Raw genomic sequence first — 18,579 nt, 5'->3', positions numbered from 1 at the left:
GCAATTTGGTGCTGGTGAAGGTGCAGTAACTTGGTACTTAAAATCATAAAAGTAACTACCAAAACCACATTAGCTAAACTACAATTTCTAAAAATTCTTAGAACTGATTATAGATTTCACCTCTAATTAGCTACATCACTCTTGGGGCAAGCCATTCTGAGTTTAGTCCTTCCATTTTAATGTTTTTGGCAGGGGGAACTCTTGGCACCGGGCTCCAGGGTCCATGGAGCAAAGGGGGTTCAAACCCAGGGATCCTCTCTGCAAAGCTGTGCTCCAGCCCTCCGAGTCATATCCTCAGTCTGAGTTGTTGTCTTGGCGACAAAGGAAAAGAAGATGATGAAGATGATGAACATCAACTCCAGGGAGTTTGCGGGAGGATTACTTATAAGGGACTTGGAAAAGGACAAACATCTCTAACATGTAGTGGGTGCTTGACAGATGTTGGCTCTCGGTTTAAATATTCACAAAGCTAGAAAAGCATATGTGTGCAAAGCTACATATTACTTATATATAAATAAACTTACATATGTTTATTATAGGTATAGATGTATTATATATTATGAGAGATAATATCTTTTTTTTTAATGTAGGAGTATTGCTATTTATTCAGCCATTGATTAAGCTCACTGAATTGGGCATGAATTCCACCTTATTTTTTTTTCTTTTTTATCAATTTATTTCTTGAATCACCATGAAAGCAGTTACAAAGCTTTCGGGGGAAAGTCTTGGTCATACAATGATGAAACACCCGTCTCTTCACCAGTGCCCATTTTACACCACCAAAAACCCCAGGATACCTCCCAACCCACACCCTCCCCCGACCTGTGGGGCAGATAATGTCCACATTACTCGAGGGAGAATATCTTAACTTACGGAAAGGACATTCAATAAAAACTGATGGGAGGGCTGTTCACTGAATAAAGGGTAATTTTATTTCATGGTAATTAAATACTCCAGTAACTGGTAAGGCAGTTGACTATTTGGATCAGACCACCGTGTTGGTTCTGTACCGGGAGAATTCACCCCAATCTGTCCTGCATCTTCTGTTAACAACTTGGAGGCTCAGAATGGTTTTCCCTTTTAATTTCATTCTTAGTTATGTGTTTAATTACTTTATTTGGGAGCCTCCCAAGAGTATCTAATGAGACTGGGGGCCGTTACAGGCAGTCTGGGCCAACCAGGCTGGAGGTCTCAGTACAAGGATTCCAAGGAGTGAGGATGGGATGCTGCTGGTCCTACATGGTACCTGGCAATGCTCAGGGATGCTGGGCGTGGCTGCATGCAAGGAACCAGGCTGGGGTGCCGGCAGCTCCCTAGCCCTGGACTAGCTCCCAAGTCTCTTTATTTATGAACTTATTTTGCTGTGCTCGGGCATCAGACCCAGGTCTCATCGATTTAAGGCATGCACTTATTACTGACCCACACCACGGCCTCCAGGTTTTTTGCTTGAAAATGTCAAGAGACTGGAGAGACAGAACAGTGGAAAGGACGCTTGCCTTGCCTATGGCCAACCTGGGTTCAATACCCAGCATCCCATCTGGTTCCCTGAGCACCATCAGGAGTAATTCCTAGGTATGGAACCAAGAGTAACCCCTGAGTATTACTGAGAGTGACCCATCAACAACAACACCACTACCAACAAAAAATCAAAGAAATGATAATTCTTTTGTGAACAGTTGAAAACATTAAACTGGAAATTGCTGGAACATGCACTGGGCATCCATTTCTGGATTTTCGACAGCAGCTTAGGTGCTCCAAAAGCAGGCAGGTGGTGGAAACCGAGACAGCGTGGCCCACAGTGCCTAAAATATTCAGTACCTGGCTCTTTTCTAGAAAAGGTTTGCCAACAGTGGCCTAAACCTATTTTGAGGGATTATAATACTTGGGGCCTGGTTCTGTGCTGGACCCATATGGGCTCAGTGAGCGTCTGTGAATGAGTAGAAAGAGGCAGCAGCAGAAAGAGGCTTAGGTGGTACTTCGTGTCTCTGATGTGCTAAAGACCAGCTGTGCTCAGCCAAGAGAGGCCACTCCAAGCAAAAACATGAGTCCTGACTTTTTCTTCTATAATTCTAACATGGGAATTTCACACCACACTAAAGAGATGAGGAAACGAGAAGAGCACAAAGACAAAAAGGTCTGGGGGCTGGAGCGATAGCACAGCGGTAGGGCGTTTGCCTTGCGCACAGCCAGCCTGGCCCAGCCAGGTTCGATTCCTTCGCCCCTTTCGGAGAGCCCGGCAAGCTACCGAGAGTTTCTCGCCCTCACGGCAAAGCCTGGCAAGCTACCCGTGATGTATTCAATATGCCAGACACAGTAACAACAAGTCTCAAAATGAGATGTTACTGGGCCCGCTCGAGCAAATCGATGAACAACGAGAGGACAGTGATACCGTGAATCATCACTAAATGGTTCTACATACTTTCCTACCTTTTTAAACAATATTTTCTTTTTTTTTCTTTTACTTTTTAGGTCACATCCAGCGATGCACAGGTGTTACTCCTGGCTTATGCACTCAGGAATTACTCCTGGCGGTGCTCGGGGGACCATATGGGGTGCTGGGAATCGAACCCGTGTCGGCTGCGTGCATGGCAAACGCCCTCCCCGCTGTGCTATTGCTCCAGCCCCACTTTTCTACCTCTGGGGGAGTCCTTGTTCACTTGTTTTGGTTGATAAGTAAACCAGTTCTCTTGTGCATAGCATGTGGCAAAGACATTTATTGTTCAGTGAAGGGTCTTCACCCTCCTCTCCCAGCACCACTTTCAGCCCCTCGCCATCAACCAGGGTCCCACGGTTGGCTCTAATCAACGGGCACAAAATAGAAGAGGTAGGGCTGGAGCGATAGCACAGTGGGTAGGACGTTTGTCTTGCACGCGGCCGACCCGGGTTCAATTCCCAGCATCCCATAGGGTCCTCTGAGCACCACCAGGAGTGATTCCTGAGTGCAGAGCCAGGAGGAACCCCTGTGCATCCCTGGGTGTGACGCCCCCAAAAAAAGAAAAGAAAGAAATAGAAGAGCTAAGTGTTACTCTGGGCTCTGGCAAATCAGAACCAGGATGTGAGCCTTTAGGTCCCGTTTCCCTGCTGACACCATCAGGAAGCTCCATGCAAAAGCAACGGAAGTCACAGAAAACTGGACGGGGAGGTCACGTGCACAGATCGGCGGCCTGCAGGGCAACCTCCACAGCCCACACACACCGGGCCTTGGCATGAGGAAGAAATGGGCAGATTCCAGGGAGGTTGTCCCTGCTCCACTGGTGCTCACATCCCCAAATCAGAGCCCAAAGCTAGCACAGGCGGAAGGGGAGGGGAGGAGGCGGGGGAGGGGGGTGCTTGGAGGCATCGGTACAACGTTACTATTTCATTTCAACCAGGACCACCATGAGCTCTGAGGCAAACAGGAAAATTTCAAATCCCATCCTCAGGGTCACAGTTCCCCAAGCAGTTTCTGACTCCACCCCTTCCCCCCCCCACACACACACCCTGCCCTTGCTGGGGCCCCGCTATGTGACATCTGACAGGATGGCCCTCTGTTCTCAAGCCGCAGTTCTGCCCCATCTACAGGGTCATCGCTTGTGGGCCTCGGAATATCCCAGGGGGCCACGCGGGTCCCAGGTGAGAAACGCTGCTCTAGGCCACCCACTTCACAGACCCAAGTGATCGAACACCATCACTGCTGACAAGCGGAGCCAGAAACGCTCTGGACGGAGCTCCGTCTCCTCCTCCGGAGTCCCAGGCTCAGGAGAGAGACAGAGAGAGACAGCATTGGGGAATAACACGTCCTTCTCCCCCTCAGTCACCCTGGCCTCGTGTGCCGGGTGAAACTAGTTCCCGTCTCCTTCGCAAAGTCCCCAAGCACGTCCGGAGGGCCCAGCTGATGCTGGGGGTGGGGGTGGGGGGGGAGGCTGTGACCACTCAGAGACCACTGGCAGCTGGGAGCAAAAGCACCCAGCGGGAGAAGGGCGGAGCCTGTGTCCTCAGAAGGAGTCCTGATTCCGGAGCCTCTGGAAACCCCGGGGACGGAGGTTGCAAAGCTTCAGAGACCGGGTTCAGATCTCACCTGCCTGCGTGAGTCAGGCCATAGTCAGTACACAGCCCGGGCCCCAGGCCCTTTGCTTGTCATCCGGGAGGAGCCCTGGAACTGACGTCGGTGCAGACACTCTCAGGGGCCCTCTGCTGCCTCAGCACTGTGGGCTCTGCCCACAGTGAACGGGAGTTTCTGCAAAGTTCCTGATTGTTTCTCGCTTGCACTGAAAGCAGCAGAGGGGTTGTCTTTGGCTTTCCCCTGAGTGACGTCTAAATCAGACTCGGGGGGGTGGCGGGAGGGATACTGGGGACATTGGTGGTGGAGAATGCGCGCTGGTGGAGGGACGGGTGTTCGATCATGGTATGACTGAAACTCAGTCATGAAAGCTTTGTAACTGTAGCTCACAGTGATTCAATAAAAACAAATAAGTAAGTAAAAAATAAATCAATGAATCCGACCCCACTTCTCAGTTCATCGTCCAGTGGGAGCATGTCCTCTTCCGTGTTGCTTTGTTTGGGTTCCAGTTGGGGTCAGACCTGGCAGCGCTGGGAGCTGCTTCCCTGTTCAGGACTTGAGGCTCACTCCAGAATTTTGATAGAACGTTTTGCATAGTAAAAACCATCCAATGTCAGAGCTGGGGAGAGGGTGGGGCACAGTACCACGTAAGTGCCTTCCTTCTACGCAGCTGGCCTGGGTTTGATCTCCAGCACCCCATAAGGTCCACAAAGTCCCGCCAGAATGATTCCTGGGCACAGAGCCAGAAGAGGCCTCTGAGCATTGCCAGGTATGTCCTCCAAGTGAAAGAACAAACCTGAGGAGATAGTACAGGTGACCTGGGCTTCGCCCCCAGCACACATGGACTCTGGAGCACCATCCAGGAGGTGTCCTGGCGGCTCCCAAGGATGGTTAGGGACCAGGTCATCCCAAGAGCCAAGGTCCAAGCAAATCCACATCATTGGTGCCTGGCACTAAACCAGGGCCCATGTGGCCAAGTATTACAGAAATGACACCCCCAAGCCCCTAAACGCCCCTTCAGAGTCCCCCCTGCAAAAACAACTAATGTGCCCCAGACTAATCATTTTTTAAAATGTATTAGACAAATTCCAAGAGCTCTTGACCACTGTTCCTTAAAACTTTCAACACTGTTAAAATAATAATAATAATAATAATAATAATAATAAACAAAACAACCAAAAAAAAGCAGAGCCTGAGAAAGTTCAAGTCAAGGTGAAACCAATGACAAGTCAAGCAGAAGGGGAAATCACAGCTCAGCCCCAGGCATCCTTACAGGCTTCCTCAACAGAACAGGACTTCAAGCAAAAGCCAAGGAAATACATCGAAGCCACCCGCTTTCACTGCTAATAACGCAGCAGTATCACTGTTCATTTTAACAAATGCCCAAACAAATGCAAGACAGCAACGTCAAAGGGAGCCAAGGGCCCCTAAGGCTCACGACGGGGCTTGAGGGGCTTGGGAGACTCTCCCCATGCTCGGCCCGACATTTCACTCAATCCCAAACTGCTCTAAAAACAGTTTAACCATGGAAACGTCCCCACCAGGAGATAGGGCAGACGCGGCCACAGGGCGCCTGGTGCACGGGTACAAGACAAGGAGACAGGGCTGCCAGCAGCACGCGTGCGAACTCTCCCCCAGAGAAACCAGCAGAAGAGCCCGAAGGAACCGACTCCCAAAGGGTCCCCAAACTGCGGGAGCTGGAATATTTATTCCCAACACCCCTGACACGCTCTTCCCCAGACCTGAGGCTTCTCTGCCTGCTTTTCCAGCCTCTGTCATCACCCAAGTTGCAAGTGAGAAAAGCCTCCCTCCTCCTGGGAGCAGCAGCCAAGTGACAGACTGACGGACTTCCCGTGTGGGGCCCCAGGCAGAGGGGTTCCATGCGCACAGTGCCCAATGGACTGCCTCAGAGGGGTCCTCGCACCTTCTCCACTGAGGCTGGGCATCTGGGTTCCACCAGGGGCTATTTAGAGGGTAAGAAAACGATAGCGCTAAGTGCTATTACTGTCGTCCTTCCCAAACGGCTTCACCTGCGTGACAGCCTTTGCTAAAAACGAGACCAAAGCACGCTGGAGACTCTGGGGGTCTGTGCTTCACGGCTGACACCTCGCCGGCCTGAGAACACGCATGTCCCGCAAGAACTAGGCCACTCTTGGGAACACACTTTGGGGGAGGGATTGTCCCGAAGAACCAAAATCCAAGGGAAGAAAAGGGAAGGGAAGGGGGTGGGGGAATATCAGGGCCTCACACTAGTAACTGCATCTGAAAAGGGTAGTGTCCTCGAGAATTTACACTTGTTCTCCAAGATGATAAATACTAGCTTGATATCAGTTAAAGGACCACTCCATGGGGCTGGGACAATAATACAGCAGGTAGAGTATGTCCTATCCAGGTTCCATCCCCAGTAACCTGGATGATCCCTCAGGCTCTTCCAGGAGTGATCCTTGAGCACAGAGCCAGGAGTCAGCCCTGAGCACCTCTGGGTGTGGCCCAAAACCCAAAAAATCAAGTGCCAATACACAACAACTTGAGACTGCCTTCGCACCAAATTATGGATGAGAACATTAAAATTCTAAGCAGAAACTCATTTCTCAAGCTTCAAAATTCTAGTTGGCATTGATTTTTCTCTATAAACAGTACACAGGGAATATATATAATCAAGGACAAAAAAAAAAAAGAGAGAAATCAATATGGCCTTCGAAAGCTGCCTTCAAGATGACAGGGTGAAATGTAAAGCCCCTACTGTGTGTCGTCTCTCACGGCGAATGAGCTGGTTCCCAAGCGCCTTTTCTTCCCACCCAATCTAGATTCTGAACCCCAGCTATAGGAACGCTGTGTGAACACAGGAGCTGTGTCTTATGCAAGACGTGCAAATTACTTGACTGATGTCAGTTGCAGGACCCAGACTGTCATGTGTCACCTTGAACTTTACAATGCGATCACTGGAGATAAGTTTATTCTTTGCTTCCAGGTGTTCAGGAGGAACCCTCTTGGGGGTTCTGTGTTGGAAAGAAGGCTTAAATAAGTAGACAGTGACCGATGTATGATTAATGAGACTGATCCTTTACACACCCACAAACGCTTTCAACTCGAATTAAATCCAAATTCAAATTCAATTCAAATTCTACTTTGATGGTACTGCAAAAATCTCATTTCTTGATTAGCATTTATTTTTTTTTAAAGAAACAAATGTGCTGGGGCTGGAGAGATAGCACAGCGGGTAGGGTGTTTGCCTTGCACGCAGCCAACATGGCCGACACAGGTTCGATTCCCAGCATCCCATATGGTCCCCTGAGCACCGCCAGGAGCAATTCCTGAGTGATGAGCCAAGAGGAACCCCTGAGCATTGCTGAGTGTGACCCAAAAAGAAAAAAAAATGTGTTGCTATTTCCTGGGACTGAATCCTGAAACAATTTAACCCAGTGCATGTCTCAGTAGTAAAGTAAAACTGACTCTTCCATAAGTTGCATTTTTCCTGTCAATAACTCCCCCAAACCTTTTCTTAGAAGAAGGCCCCCCGCAAACCCTCATGGGCACCCCACACCAGATCGTTTAGAAAAGACCTGTTTCACATATTTTTTTTTTGTGATCAGCAGCAATTTTTTTTTATAAGGAGGCATGTCTGTGTAAATGAGTTATCCAATATTCCTACAGACATATAGACCAAATAGCACGTCATCAAAATTTAATTTTAGGGGCCAGAGCAATAGTACAATGAATAAGGTGCTTGCCTTGCACACTGCCGACCTGGGTTCAAGCTGTAGAATTCCATATACAGGAATGTATATCCTGTATAGGCTATTGCTCTAGCCCCAAATAACAAGTACCTTTTTATAAATGATTACCGCATCCAGTGTAGATTAATGAATTTTTCAAGAAAAGATTTAACCACAAGCCAATGAAAACTATATACAGCATTAAAGGCTAAGTGACTTCAATAACATTATTTTAATTGAGTTGATTCTGAAGTCTAAAGTCCCTCTCTCAACTGGAGAGAGGCAACCAATAACTTTCTGTAAATCTTCGAGTAAATAAAATACTTTCTGACAAGTGTGTTTGTTTAGGATGGTGTGTGTGTGTGTGTGAGAGAGTTGTGAGTATGTGTGTGTGAGTGTGTGTACTGTTAGGAACTGATGTTGCAGAACTGATGTCGCCCCTGAACCTTGAATTCAAAAAAAATGAGGAAAGGGACTGAAGCAATAGTATAGCAGGTGGGCGCTTCCTGCAGGTGGCTTATCTGGGTTCACCCCTGGACGCCATATATGCACCCCTAGGAGTGATCTCAGGATCCCCGGGCACCACCAGGTGTGGCCCAGAGAGAGAGAGAATGAGAGAGAAAGAGAGAGAGAGAGAGAGATTGAGAGAGAGAGTGTGTGTCCTAATCCTAGTTCTAAGGCTCACTCACTTTTTCTGCATCCACAGTATTAGTAAAAATCAACTTGGGCCACAAGAACAGATGACTGGTTAAAGAAACTTTGGTACATCTACACAATGGAATACTATGCAGTTGTTAGAAATGATGAAGTTATGAACTTTACAAACAAATGGTTCTACATAGAAAGTATCATGCTGAGTGAAATGAGTCAGAAGGAGAGGGACAGACATAGAGAGGCTGCACTCATATGGGGAATATAAAGTAACAGAATGGGAGACGAACACCCAAGAATAGTTGAGATAAGTACCAAGAGGTCTGCTCCACAGCTTGGAAGCCAGCAGCACATGCTGGGGGAAAAGGCAGCTCAGATAGAGAAGGAAACATCAAGTAAAGGGTGTTTGGAGGACTCGCTCAGGATGTGAGATGGGTGCTGAAAGTAGACTAGAGACCAAACACGATGGCCACTCAACATCTCTATTGCAAACCACAACAACCTAAAGGAAAGAGAGAGCAAAAAGGGAATGCCCTGTCATAGAGGTGGGGCAGGGTGGGGGGACGGGGGTGTTGGAGGGCTACTGGGTTCATTGGTGGTGGAGAATGGGCACTGGTAGAGGGATGGGTACTTGATCATTGTATAACTGAAACCCAAGCACAAAAGTTTGTAAGTCTACAACTCTACCTCATGGTGTTTCACTAATAAAAGAAAAAAAAAAAGAATCAACTTGGGTCAGAGCAAGGTGATAAGACGGGGTCGGGGGGGGGGGGGTAAGGGTGTCTGCCTTGCATGCAGCTGACCTGAGTTCGATCCCCGGCATCCCATATGGTCCCCCAAACACCGCCAGGAGTAATTCCTGATCCCTGACATCCCATAACCCCATATGATCCCTGAAGTAGAGCCGGGAGTAGATCCCCTGAGCATTGCCAGTTCAGACCCCAAAAGAAAAAACAAATCAACTTTTTTATGACAAATGCTAGCACAGCTCAGCCACATCTTAGAACCCTATGGGACACATGCAGGTCACTGGTATGCAGGTCACTCTGCATGTGAGACCAGGTGACCATGGCAGAGCCAATGTTGACACGAAGGTCACTCTCTGGAAAAAAATAGTGCTCCGGGCCAGGGCTGGGCAAAGCCAGAAATACTTGGACATTGAAACCACGGCGGGTGGCGCCAGGGAGAGTAACGAGGGAGGGGCGTGGGCAGCCCAGCTGTCCAGCTTGCCACGTGCCAGGCCCACCTCCCACTCGCTGGCCTCTCACCCTAGCTTCCCCCAGAGTCCACACCGCCCTGGGCACCTGCGGATGGGGAGGCGCAGGGGAGAATGTGTGCAGACCTGGATTCTTCCAGGGTAGGAGCAAGGTTCAAAGGCTTGAGATAGGTTAAAGTTTAGAATCCACCTGAGTCCGGCAGTTTCCAGTCACGGTTCCAAGACGGCACAGTCTGGGGCAATTCCTCCCAACTGCTGCTCGCCCTGCGTCCCTCGGCCTGCGTGTGTCCCACCCACCCAACCGAAGAGGCATCCTCCAGGTCATGGTTGGGCAACAGAGGGTGGGAGAGCTCCCAGGAGCACCAGGAACTGAAGAGACACTCAGGAACACAACATGCTTGCCTTTGGTCCTGGTTTGGTTTGGGCTCCGGGCCACGGTAGGGCGAGACCACTCAGCGCCAGGCAGTGGCCCACAGTCTGTCCCACAAGCACCTTCGCCCTCAGCCGCTCTCCAGCCCATGGGGATGATTTTCTCCCAAGAGAGAAAGGTTTATCACCACTGGGGTTTCTTTCTGCTCCTCAGGCCCCTAGAAGCAGGGGCCTGCCCCGGAGAGGCTGGTGGCCATTCTCCCTCTCTTTTTTTTTTTTTTTTTTGCTTTTTGGGTCACACCCGGCGGTGCACAGGGGTTATTCCTGGCTCATGTACTCAGGAATTATTCCTGACGGCATTCAGGGGACCATATAGGATGCTGGGATTCGAACCCGGGTCGACCGCGTGCAAGGCAAACGCCCTAGCCGCTGTGCTATCGCTCCAGCCCCCCCCCCCTCCCCCCGTCGTGGCCATTCTCAGTGTTTGTGCAGGTGGCTACGGGGAGCGTTTTGTGCATTTTGTTTGGGTGTTTGCTTAACTTATTCTTTGAGCTCTCCGTGCTTTCAGTCAGCAGCCTGGGGATCAAAGCGCAGCTCAGAGCTGGGGAGGTAGGACAGCAGCCCACACACTTGCCTCGTAAGCGGCCGACCCAAGTTCGAGCCCAGGCACCCTGTAAGGTCTCCTGGCAACTCCAGGAGTGATTTCTGAGCTCAGTCAGGAGTCAGCCCTGAGCACCCCCCTCGGGGTATGGCCCCCAAAAAGAAAAACCGAACACCAGAGCTCAGTCGCCCGTCAGCTGTGGGACCTCAAGAATGTGAGTTTTCTCTAAGCCTCAGTCCTCTCATGTGTAAAATGGGCCAAATAACTGTCCAAACTTTAGGGCTGGTTTATAAAGATTGGGAAACAAACGATACACTGCTTATAAGGACCCTAGCGCAGTGCCTGCTCCCATGGAAAATGCCCAGTTATTCATATTAGAGTCATTTTGAGAATGTGACATCATGGTCATTTTATACTAATGGGTTGTGATATTTATGATAAAATATAATACTTGGGCCCTGTGGTGCTAGGGACCCCCGGCATCCTGGAGCTGCGGGGTATCCAGGCTGCCCCTACGGCACTGGGGGACCCTGTGGCACCGGAGATGAATCCTGGCTGGGCACAGGATGGCACTGTCCTCAAACCAGCCCCTCTCTTGGCGTTTGTCCTGGCACGATACCCTGGCAGACTGAGGCCGGGAAGGTCAGGGGGACGGCTGCGCTGGCCGCACGCTCCCCGCCACGGAAACGCTGTGTTTTGATTTGCAAAATGACTATTTGCAAACTTTGTTCCAAGGAAGCAAATATTCCACCCCACAGCAGGGATTTCAGGTTCGGAGGCACCAGCGGGGACTTGCCAGCCCAGCAAGAACCTAATCTCAGCGCTCCCGGAAGCTCGCCCCGTCCTACTGGGTGACCCTGGCAAGGACCGCCATTCAGATGCCCAGGGCACCTGGGCCAAGGGCTCTGGGTCCAAGGATGTGGACCTCGGCTGCCTCCTCTGGGCCTGAGGGTGCCCAAACCCTGACCCGGACTCCTCCTCCTCCAATAGGCTACACCTCCCCGGCCTCCCGCTGCCCGTCAGCCCACCCCTGCCCTGCAGACTCTCCTCGGGGCTTCTGGGCCACAGAATTCACCTCAAAAGGTGAGGCTGCGGAGTGGCAGATTTGAGGTGCTGATCCCCACTTGCTTGGTTAACCACCTGTTCCGCTTCCCCCTTGTGAGGGGGTGAGCAGGATGAAGCCCCACCTTAGCGCACTAAGCCTCAATGCCTTCCTTTGGACACCAAAACACATGTGTGCGTGTTGTAACTACCGGCCAGGGGACTAAGAATGCAAACAGCGGGGAGGGCGCTTGCCTTGTCCACAGTCAACCTGGGTTCGATCTCTGGTACCACATATGGTCCCTAAAGCCCCACTAAGAGCGATCCCTGAGCACAGAGCCAGGAGTCAGCTCTGAGCACCTCCACGTGTGGCCCAGGCCCCAGTTCACACCCCAACTCCAAATGATGGAAATGATTGTCTGATCCTGAAAATGACACACCTGGCATCCTGAGACACTCGTGTGCCATCTGGAGATGCCCTCCCCTGAAACGGGAACTAAGAAAATCAACAAGTAACTGCAAGAAACAGAAATGATGTCCGTTGGGGCCAGAGCGGTAGTACAGCGGGGAGGGCATTTGCCTTGCATGCCGCCAGCCCGGGTTCAATCCCAGCACCACCAGTAATCATTTCTGAGTGCAGAGCCAGGTGTGACCCCTGAGCATCACTGGGTGTGATCCCCGACCACCCCCCGCCCCCCAAGGAAATAATGTTCCAACAGGGAGTTCTTAAATTAAAAGGACAGTGTTGCTCCAGGCCAACACCCAAGGCCCAGAAGGTGTTCCCACGTGCCTGTCCTTCTCGGCATCTGCTCTGTCATCAGATGCTTCTTCCTTGATGCCTGGTTTGAAATCTGTGCCCGCCACACTGCCCTCAAGTTCGCTCGCACGCTTCCGTCCTACGAGCTCTTTCTTATCATGACTTTACCCCATCCCGGTGTCTGATGTGACTTGCTACAGCCTCCACAGGGTGTAGGTCCCGCACACCAAATCCCTTTCCAAATCGATCAGAACTTGCCCCCCATGCGCCCACCGAGGAAGAGGCTGAGAATAACCGGCTTGCTTTGTGTCAGCGGGAGGTCTGCCAGCTCTCACCGCCAGGAGCGTCAGGAGCGGCCTGGAGGTTGGTCAGGAAGGTGGACACAGGCTCCATGTCACTGGGGGGTGCGAGCGGCACAGACACCTCTCAAGGCCAGAGGGCTCCGGGGAGGGGGGAGCACTGTCCAGCTGCCGCAATCAGGAAGGCTTCCAGGTGGAGGCCGCCCTTAGCAGCCTTGGCAGGACTTCGCCCTGGTGGGAGGGAGACAAACAGTCTCTGGCCGAGGTCTGCTGTGAGTGAAGAGTGAGGATGGCCTGTCCCCCAGACAGCACACAGAGGAGGGGAATGAATGAGAGCGGCCCTTTGGGGGTGGGGGTGGAGGGGGTCAGGCTACCACCTGGCAGTGCTCAGGGCTTACTCCTGGCTCTGCTCAGGCATCACTCTTGGTAGGACGTGGGGGGCCATGCACGGTGCTGGGGAAGAAACGAGCTTGGCCTCGTGTAAGGCAGGAGACTTGCACCAGCCCCCAAAGGGGCCACTTTGGGAGGTTCACAAGCCCCAGTAAATTCACATTTGGGGTTATTCCCAATGAAGCCAGACGAGAGAGAAAGGGAATTCAGTCCTCTCACCTCTAGGTGAGGGGGAGTGGGGAGGGAGGGAGGGAGGGCCCTTTAAGAGAGAGAAAGAAAGAAAACCGGGACCCAGGCCCAAGTTCCTTGGCCAAGGAGGGGCTGGGGCGCCAGCAGGTCATTCAACCTCTTTTGGTCTCAGTTTTCTCATTTGTAAACTGAAACAGCTGACCTGGCTGACCTCAAAGGCAGCCCATCCCAGAGGAAACGACTGTCTATTATTTCTGCATTAAAACATTCATGGGGATGGGGGTGCGGGGGGGGGGGGTGAGTTTTCAGTGCTCACTTTCCAGAGCTTTCTCATCAGCTCTTAAAATACTTTTTCCCAGCCCCTGCTCTCCACATAACGCGTTTAACAGCTGGCCTAGATAATGCTGGATTTGCGCCCCGTGGCCTTAGACAGTTTTTCTTTCTTCATGACTCAGAGAGTATCCAAGAAAGAGCCGACCCAGCATTGCCGCCACGGGGGAAAATATTCAACTCGGTAAAATATTGCCCCTAAAGGAGAAAAGATAAAATACAGGGGAGAAAAGTGAGAACCGCCACACACACCTTGTGATGAGGTCCAAACCAGTCTAGTAGAACGTGGCGGGTATTTAATTTCAGAAAGTCCTAACGAAGCTGGAATGTGGGAAGTTTCGGACATTAAAATTCGCTCAGTTAATAAAGTTAACATTTATTAATGCCGCAAACCACAAAACGACCAAAGCAGAAATGCAAGCAGGCAGAGAGGGCACCCCAGCCCAGCGATCCGCCAAGACCACAGGCGACAACAAACCTGTCCAAGGGAGACAGAGGAGAGAGAGGAGAGCGGAGAAAGAAGAGAGGGAAGAGGGGAGAGAGAAAAGGTGGAGGAGAGGGAGAGGAAGAAAGAGAAGAAAGGGAAGAGAGAGGAAGCAAGAGAAAAGGGGGAGAGGGAGGGAGAGGGGAGGAAGTAGAGGAGGTGAGGGAAAGAGAAAGAAAGGAATGAGGAGGAAAGAGAAAAAGGAGAGGGAGAGGGAGAGAGGAAGGGACAGAGGAAGGGAGAGAGAGAGGTAGAGAGAGGGAGAGAGAAAGAGGGAGAGAAGTAGAGAGAAAGGCAGAGAGAAAGAAGAGAGGGAGAGAGGAGAGAGAGGGGGAGAGAGGGAGAGAGGAGGGAGGGAGAGAGAGGAGAGGGAGAGGGTGGAGAGAGGGAGCATGAGCGCAAAGTTAACAAAAGGCTCCAGTGCCCGGCGGGGCCCCCGAGGCGCTCGGTGGCCGCGGCCTCCCGGTCCCCAGGTCCCAGCCGGGCAGGAGCGCGGCCCCGGGTCCTGGGGAGCCCCGGCCGAAGCGCCGGCCGGCCGGCCCGTGGGCCCCGCGCCCAGCGTCCTACCTGCCGCCGCCGCTCGCCGGGATCCCGCCGCCGCAGGTCGGCTCCGCGGCGCCCCCCGCACCCTACCGCGCATGCCCGGCCGCACCCCGCCCGCCGCTCGGCTCCCCGCAGGATGCGGCTCCGGGCGGGAACCACCGGGTGTGCTGGACCCCGAGCCGCGGGCTGTGCGGGACCCCGATCCCCGGGTGTGCACGATCCCGAATCCCGGTGCGCGCGGGACCCTGATCCCCGGGTGTGCACGATCCCGAACCCCGGTGCGCGCGGGACCCCGATCCCCGGGTGTGGTGGACCCCGATCCCCGGGTGCGCGCAGGACCCCGACCCCCGGGTGAGCAGGACCCCAACCCCCGTATACGCGCGGGACCCCGACTCCCGGGCCGCGCGTGGGGCGCAGGGGGAGGCGCGGGTTGCGGGGGTCGCTCCCGGCCCCTTCTGCGCACCCGGAGACGCACCCAGGGAGCTGCGCGCCCCTGTCCGACTGGACTGGGGGCCCGGGACCCGGAGGGGCCGCGCGAGTTGGGGCACGGTGACCGGGCGGGAGTGTCCCCTCACCTGCTCGCGTCCAGCGGCTGCGCCTGGCCAGGCTGCAGAGCCCCGAGCCCGCGTCTGAGTCACGGTCCCTGCAGATAAGCCGCGCTCCCCGCTGACCCCGCCACGCCCCCCTGACGGCTCAGGTCTGTGGGTCTCCGGCCTGGGCCGGACTCTCGCTGGCGCCCGGGAAAGCCTAGGGGGGGCTGGAGACCAGGAGACTCGGAGACTCACTCGTATGAAGCCGAAGGGGCTGGAAAATAACTCATCTGAAAGACAAACGGGTGGTTTCCTGTCCATCAACTCCAAGCCAGCCTCGCGCCCCCAGAATCCCCGGGATCCAAGGCTGGACGGAGGGACGGGCTCCGGGGAGCCAGAAAGTGTCCCTGCAGATGCTGGGGACCTGTCCTCTGGGCACAGACCTCCCCCCTCACCGGGGAGCGACCACTGACATCCACCACCACCCCTTAGCACCAACCCCCCAATAATAACAGAACAAGAATGCAGGTAGGACATCCCAAGAAAACGGTGGGCAACAACGCAGAGGTGTTGAGAGGACAAATGAAGCAAATGGACGGGTGACATCTCAGAAACAAGAAATTTCCGCTGGAAGCAGACAGAGGCTGCCAGGCCTCAGAAGGGGATTCGGAGGATCCGCAGCTGTGCCTGAAGACAGGCAGGAGAGGAGGAAGGTGTGGCTGGTCAGGCGCAGTCACTGCTTTCTTTCCCATCTCTGCAGACTTTCAGGAGAAGCAGGAGGCTCCAGCCCTGGCGGGAAAGCCCCTCACAGCCCCCGCCTCCTTACTCTGCTCCTAACTCCAGGCCAGGGTCACCGTCCTCTCGTTGTTCATCGATTTGCTCAATTGGGCCCAGGAATGTCAGTAATGTCTCCATCTTGAGACTTGCTACTGTGTTTGGCATCTCGAATACGTCACGGGCAGCTTGCCAGGCTTTGCCATGCTGTCAAGATACTCTCGGTAGCTTACCCGGCTCTCCGAGAGGGGCAGAGGAATCGAACCCAGCTCAGCTGGGCCGGCTGTGCGCAAGGCAAACGCCCTACCGCTGTGCTATCGCTCCAGCCACAAGGGAAGGAATAAGGAGCAGGCTCCGGCGCAGGCAGAGGCAGGAGGCTTCAAGGCTCAAAAAGACATAACCGGACAGATAACTAAGCTCCAGGAGAGAGGAAAAACGACCAAGAAAGGTGTCCTTTCCACAAGGATGTTAGGGAAAACAGAAGCGGGGGGTGGTCAGAGAACATTTGTTAAGGAGGATAAAAGTCTAAGAAGAGGGGCTGGAGCTATAGCACAGCAGGGAGGGCGTTTGCCTTGCACATGGCTGACCCAGGTCCAATCCCCAGCATCCCACACGGTCCCCCAAGCACTGCCAAGAGTAATTCCTGAGTGCACAGCCAGGAGTAACTCCTGAGCATCGCCAGGTGGGACCTAGAAAGAATTTAAAAAAGTCTAAGAAGAGGGGCTGGAGAGACAGTCCGGGGGGCAGGCACGTGCCTTGCATGCAGCAGACTCTGGCTCCTTCCCCGCTCCCCTTGTGGTTCCTGGAGCCCCATCCGGTGCCCCAAACACACACACACACACACACACACACACACACACACACACACACTGGAGAGTAACATGAGAGGATGCACTGAATTTTTAATTCGATATTTGGGGGATTTAAAACTTTGATGATGGAATTAGAAAAGGTAAATGGCTGCTCTAAGCTCCAAAATAATTTCAGATGCAGAGCAATTAGTAACCGGAAGCACGTGCTGAGTGTCTTCAGTAGGAGTGTGGAAATTTCTGCATATTGAAGTCCATTCAGGGGCAAGATAGAATTTGTAAAAGTATTCATTTTTTAAAATATCATTTATTTAAGATTTATATTTTTGTGTATACTTTATATGTTATTCTGTAAAATCCTGGTATGATCCCATAAGTGAAGCAAAAATAACTTTTTTTTTTTAAAAAAAGGATTCTAACCACTTGCATATGTGCAGCTGAGAACCAATCCCTCTTGGTTTTGTGTGGGTTGTAGCGCCATCTGGTGGTCACTCCCCACCCACGCTCTCCATCCCTGGACACACACACACACACACACACACACACACACGCCACGTTTCTTTCTCGACTTGATGTGGACCAGCGTCTCAGGGACAGTGACCACTCAATTCAGCCTCGCAGCTTCTTGCTTTCCACCCCACCCACACACCGCACCCCCACTGAATGAAAGGGGCATAAAAGGAAGCTAGGAATCAATCAAGCTTCATTCTGTCCAAATGTACTGTCAGGAGACGTGTGTATAACGGAATATATAAATTCACATCACTAACAGACACTCAGGTATGAAAATGCACGTGTTAAAATATTTCCAAAGTGGTTATAGGATGGAGAACAGTTGAGAGGCTTCCTGTGTGGAAGTGGATGGATGGGAAGCCCAGGGCGCCAGGCCTGGCCAACATCCGGTCACAGGGTCAAGTCCCTGGCTTCCCACATGCATGAGCATGATCCCATCTGTGATCCCCGCAGCACTGCAGCCAGGAGTGTGGGGGCACTCCCCAGCCAGCCCTGGGTGCTCCCCCTAGCCGGCCCTGCAACCCCAGAGCAGGGCAGCAAGCCCCAGCAACCTGCAGGTGCCACCCGGAAGCCCCTGACACGGCTATGCTAGCAGAGAGCGTGGACCCCAGGGGGCTGAGCACCACTGCCTGGAAGGCTCCCCACAGCCTGACCCGGGCCTCCAGGCCAGCACCCCAAGAAAGCCTTTGCCAGTATGACCCTGACTTGTTACAGGACACGGTACAATAGCGACTAGTCCTCGGTATATAGGAACAAAGATTTTGTTGAGGGAAATAAGCCCACTTTTGCAATGTGTTCACAAGCGAATTTTAAGGAATGTGGTGTTTAGCTGCCTCACCTTGGCAGTGCTCAGGGAGCGTTGTGTGGTACCAGGGATAGAGAAGAGACCAGCTCCAGGCAAGGTAAGTGCCCCCCGCCCCCTGCTGTCCCTCTCCTGGGAGCAAAACTGTTTTTCCAACCAGAGGAAGTTTTCTGATTCCTCCACATCTAGGTTAGCCCTTTACACCGGCCCTTCTGATCTCAAAGTTGGCCATCTGTTCATTTGCCATTGCCTATCTTTCCATCGCGTTGATGACCACCCCTCACCCCAACTGTATCATTCCCCACCTCCCCAAAGAATTAACTCCAGCACAGAGCACACCTGTACTAATAACTGGACAGTTGACAATCGGGAGCTGTTTCCTCCCGGCAACAAGCAAATGGGGTTGAGCTTGAAAACGTCGAGTCAGCAAGCCATTGATTCGTTGAAAGCAAACAAAAATCTCCACCACACAGAACATAGCCGGTGACTGCCCAGTAACGTTTCTGAGTCCCTGGGATGCATAGAA

General features: G+C 52.6%; 1 protein-coding gene across 2 annotated transcripts in view; it reads right to left on the bottom strand.

Moving 5' to 3' along the window:
• PLS1 (plastin 1) overlaps positions 1-14,700 on the bottom strand; it is a 90,865-nt gene extending 76,165 nt beyond the window's left edge. For both annotated transcript variants that reach the window (XM_056113936.1, XM_056113937.1), the window contains exon 1: positions 14,650-14,700. The gene's annotated coding sequence lies outside the window, so the exon portion shown is untranslated. The remainder of the gene's footprint in view (positions 1-14,649) is intronic.
• Positions 14,701-18,579: the final 3,879 nt, after the last annotated feature.

This window comes from Sorex fumeus, unplaced genomic scaffold, assembly GCF_029834395.1.
Source record: "Sorex fumeus unplaced genomic scaffold, SorFum_2.1 ptg000024l, whole genome shotgun sequence".
NCBI classification, from domain to species: Eukaryota; Metazoa; Chordata; class Mammalia; order Eulipotyphla; family Soricidae; genus Sorex; species Sorex fumeus.
The sequence above is the reverse complement of the archived record's forward strand: the minus strand, read 5'-3'. Positions and strand labels throughout refer to the sequence as shown.